This window comes from Hipposideros armiger, unplaced genomic scaffold, assembly GCF_001890085.2.
Source record: "Hipposideros armiger isolate ML-2016 unplaced genomic scaffold, ASM189008v1 scaffold_44, whole genome shotgun sequence".
Lineage (NCBI taxonomy): Eukaryota > Metazoa > Chordata > Mammalia > Chiroptera > Hipposideridae > Hipposideros > Hipposideros armiger.
In genome coordinates, this window is record NW_017731394.1 from 3,265,458 (window position 1) to 3,270,844 (window position 5,387).

A 5,387-nucleotide genomic window follows, 5' to 3' on the forward strand; every position below is an offset into this window, starting at 1 on the left:
GCAGTATGTCCTCTCCCATGCACCTCCAGGGTTAGCACAGGCAGCGAACAACCACAGATCACTTTGTAGCTCTTTTCAGGTAGTCCCTGGGTGGTCACAGGCAGTGGGTGACCTGGGTCTGCACTGGAGCCCCTCACAAGAGGCCCCAGAACCAATATACTAGGAGGTTGGCTTCAGACCACAGTAGACCACCATACAATTAGCCTCACAAGCAGCACACCCAAAGGGTGGTCTCAACAGGCACCAGAACCCACTGGGGAAAATCCCACTCAGTGGGTAAGCCCCCACCACAGCAGCCTGTAAGCTGTGGAAATGGTAAAACCCCATAGCCATCAGCCTTAGGTTCACTCTCACCTATTGACATGCCAATAGCAACCGAGTCTCAACTATAACAGGAGGGCACACACAACCCACACAAGGAACACTCCTGGAGCACCCAGTGCAGGTGACCAGGGAGACTGTGCCATTGGTCCCCACAGAGCACCTTCTACAAAAGGCCCCCTGGCCAAGGCTGAGAGACATAGAAGATCTACCTCATACATAGAAACAAACACAGAGAGGCAGCCAAAATGAGGAAACAAAAACATACATCCCAAGTGAAAGAATAGAAGAAAAGTCCAGAAAAAGAACTAAACAAAATGGAGGCAAACAACCTACCAGATACAGAGTTCAAAACACTGGTTATAAGGATGCTCAAGGAACTTAGTGAGAGAGTCAACAAAGAGATAGCAAGCATAAAGAAGGACATAGAAACCATAAAAAAGAATCAGTCAGAAGTGAAGAATACAATAATTGAAATGAAGATTGCACTAGAAGGAATCACCAGTAGACTAGATGAAGCAGAGGATTGAATCAACAATTTGGAAGACAAGGTAGTAGAAAACATCTAGTCAGAAGAGCAAAAAAAATCCAAATAAATGAGGATAGTTTAATAGACCTCTGGGACAACATCAAGCGTAACAACATTTGCATCATAGGGGTCCCAGAAGGAGAAGAGAGAAAGCAAGGGATTGGGAACATATTTGAAGAAATAATGACTGAAAACTTTCCCAACCTGGTGAAGGAAATAGACATATAAGTCCAGGAAGTGCAGAGAGTCCCAAACAAGATGAACCCAACACACATTATAATTAGAATGAAAAAGATTAAAGACAGATAATTCTAAAAGCAGCAAAAGAAAGGCAACTAGTAACTTATAAGGGAGCTCATACATACATACATACATACATACATACATACATACATACATACATACATACAGGAATGGAGACCCAATGAGAGAAAAGCAGTATATATGTATGTATTTCATTGCCTGAGAATCTCATTATGCTGAGTGTGATCCTACTTTTGAAGGCCATATATTTTATTTCTACAACATGACTGTTAAACGCTTGCCACTTACTTCCATAGCAATAAACTTTCCAATCCTAGAGAAAGGCCTACTGTGCTAGACTTACTAAAAGACTATATGTTTGTATACTATCCTTTATGAATGATTGAAGGAATTTTTATGGGCTGATGGTCATAGAGCTATTCACCAATGATTTCCAGTTTTCTNTCATACTTAAGACAACAGCTACTATTTATCATAAATAGCAGGCTCCTAAGATTGTGGTCATGCCCTGAAGCTGCTGAAAACTCTAGAGGGGCACCACTAGCTTAGCAATGGATGAGCTCCCCACAAAATCACTCCAAAAAGTTTCTTTCAAGTCCTGTTCTTGAAACTGTTGAGGGAGAAAACAAATACAATTTGTGAAAGAAGACAGGGCAAAGGAGACAGGGAAGAAGGGAAACTGCTGGAAATAGACCCAGCTAAAGGAGTTCTGGAGGGTCCTGCTGGGTTGGGCACATTCCACAGTAATAGCCTTTCTCATGACATTTGTCTCTTCTAGTGCATGCAATGCTGTGAGCTAGGGACTCCCTGAGGGACTTCTCCAGTGAAGAAAAGAATTGCTTCATTTCTGGATGTCCTGTTTCTCACTGGAAGAGCCAGCTCAGGGTCCCACCCTGGTGAGAGTCCACTTAGGCCAGACTGAGATTCACTTCCTTTCCTTGAAGAAATCCAGTGTCTTTCTTCAATGCCAAGAATCAAAGCCTTGGCAAATAACAGAAGAAAGCGTAGAAGGGAATCTGGAACATCAGATAGTACAGGCTCTTGATGTCCCGGACTCTTCTCTAGAGTAAAGGCAGGGTTATCCCAGGCTGGGTTAGCAGAGGTCATGGTCTGTCAACAAAGCTCAGATTTTTGTGAGGTCAGCTGAGCTCTGAGTTATATGCTGGTGTCCATGTGATATAGTTGGGAAATAGGCTGAAGTGAGAAAGAAGAAGCATGGCTTCTTCCAGCTTAGTCACTAAGAAGTTGTGATTGATAATGGTAAGGGTGAGAACAGTGATGATGATGATGATGACAATAATGATGATGATGGCAATGAAGATAGTAACTATCATTGATTGGACCCTTACTATGTGCCAAGTACCCTGCTCATTACTTTGTGGATGTTCTGTCATCAAATCCCCTATATCATAGTCATGACTAGCCTCATTCCACAGATGAGGAAAGTGAGCCTAAGTGTACAATCCAATGGCCCATAGCTAGGAAATGGAGAGAACCAGGATTTAACCTTGGTTTGCCATTGTATCATCTCTAATTCATTTTAAATTTGGGTATCAATGTCCTCATCTGCAAAGAGCATGGCTGAACTTCAAATATTTGCCCTCTGAGGTTCTTTTTGGACTCACAGATCTCTGAGTGATCTCTGTCCTCTTCACTAAGACAAGAGGAAAGTTTGGGATCAGGAGGGAGACTCTGTTCCAGCTAAACTTTTCATTCAGTTGAAGGCAATTTGGAAATTCCATGGCCCCTCCCTCTGGGAGCAGCATGTTATCCAAGCCTGGAAAACATCTAAGAAATGACAGAAGCCGTTGGAGAATTCCAGGAGAGACAGGTCATGCAACAAAAGGAGTGTACCACTGATGACTGCAGTTCTATATTTGCTTTTTTCCCTTAACTGGAGGATATTAGATATTTTCCAGACAGTATTTGGAAGGCAAAATCTGATTACCCCAAACCATGGCCAAAAATAGATCTGGGGGTTTTGCGTATTCATTCTGACCCAGCAAAGAGTTGGGGGGGGGAACACAGTAACGTTTCATTTATCTGCTTTATGGAATTTGTAAGAGTCTAAAGTCGTTGCTTTTAAACATTTGAGAGTAAGAACAGTATTTACATTGGATGACTTTATCATCTTTATACTCTTTTTGGACAAGCAGCATGGACCCATCCAAAACTCCTGAATTGAAGCCTGACTCTGTGGCTCAGTTATTCTTAAAAGCACATGGGAGTTAAATATGGCCTCTCAGTGGGTGGAGGAATTACCTGAACTTAAAAAACTGCCAGGAAGTAAGGTATTATTTTAAAAACATTTGCATTTTTGCTAGGGACTCCAGTTTTCTCTTCTTGCATGGTTCATGTCAAATGTGTGGGCATCTCCACCCATGCCTTCCTGTCTTGGCTGAGAAGTGACAAGTGGAGAGAGAACCTCATGAAAGCTTCCCTGAACTTTCTTCACCTGTGCTTCTTTGAAGTACAGAATCCTGGCTTCCTGTTTATGTTACTGTGCCTAGAAGGTGCCCAGAAGTTTCAATGCCTTAGGTTGCAGTCACACAGCTCATCCTTTTTAGAGATACTGGCCTTTATGATTCTCCAATTTTCCATTGTGGGGCAAACGGGTATAGTTGAAGGGGNTGTTTTGAAGTGAATTAAAAATCTTGAGGAGAAGGAAACATTAATTAGTTGCCACTTAATCATAATGTTGAACACTTCCTATGTACTGGGCACTGTGCTGTATGCTGGGCTATACATCCTTGTCCAAGGGACCCAGGTGAGTGCAGCAAGTACCTGCCGTGACAGAGGGATATACAGGAGGGCATCTAGCGATGATGGCTGCCACGTACTGGGTCTTTGCTATCTACCAGACGCTGTTTAAAACAAGTTGTATGTATTAACTCAATTAACTTATTTAACTCCTGGTTAAAAAGATTATAGAACCTAGCTTATAGAGTTATCAGAACCAAACAAATTAATATCTTGAAGGTCTTGGAACAGTGCCTGGCACAGAGCACTATGTAAGTGTATGCTAAAATAAGAAAACAGAAATTAGACTCAGACCAACCATGTGAGATAAAGCACCTTATTATTATCTTCATTTTATTTCCAAAGTTTTATGCCGGAAATATTTTCTGTTCTAAAAAGTACCCTTTAAGTTCATAAACAAGTTACACAAATGAGTTAAATTTCAAACAACATGGATACATCTTGAGATTATTATGCTAAGCAAAATAAGTCAGACAGCAAAAGTAGAGAACCACATGATTCCACTGATATGTGGTATATAAAACTGAAAACAACAAAGGAACAAGACAAACAAATGAAGAAACAAAAACTCATAGACACAGACAATAGTTTAGTGGCTACCAGATAGTAAGGGGAGAGTGGGGTGGTAGATGAGGTTAAACGGGGTCAAATATACAATGATGGAAGGAGAACTGACTCTGGGTGGTGAACACACAATGTGATATATAGATGATGTATTACAGAATTGTAAACCTGAAACCTAGGTAACTTTACTAATAATTGTCACCCCAATAAACTAATTAATTTTTTTTTCAGATACCAGTGTGACTGGATGAACTGAGACTTCCTCCTGACTCCAGGGTTTAGGGAAACATGACACAATATTCTTTATTGTTCTATGAGAGTAAGGTGTCTGATAAATTACCTCAGGGGAAAGATGGATGTGAATGCTCTTTTAGCATATTAAGTCTATGGTATTTGTTCTGCGAGGAGGAGCGTCAAGATGAGTGGAAGAAAATGGTATTTGTTTTTTAGGTCAGGACAGGGGGTTTCTGAAGGAAATTAATCCTGGAGGTGATGAGATATGTTTGATTTTTAGGTAATCCAGGGGAAACCCAGCCGCCACCCAGGGTGGCAACCTCATCCCAAGTTTTTCCACCCACACCTCCAATTCCCAGAGACAAGGTCTTACCCCTGGGAGTCCACAGGATACAGAGACAGAGCCACCATTCTCTGTGGAGCACTTATAATTTGAAAGAGGAGAGAAGCAATTGACATCCAACATGGAAGACTGGAAAAGCTGAGGAAAGCAGAAAGAGTGGAAATAGGCAGAGGTTTGATTATTTCTGTGGGAAGGGCTTGTAGATACTAAGAGGAGATGCTGTGTGGACGCCAGAGGTAGATGGGGTTAATGGGGTAGAGATGAGGGATGGGAACTAAAAGGAGATGAAGAACAAATCTTGGAAAGGTGCATCTCACATTGCCCACGCCAGGAGGAAACACCACACACACACACACACACACACACACACAC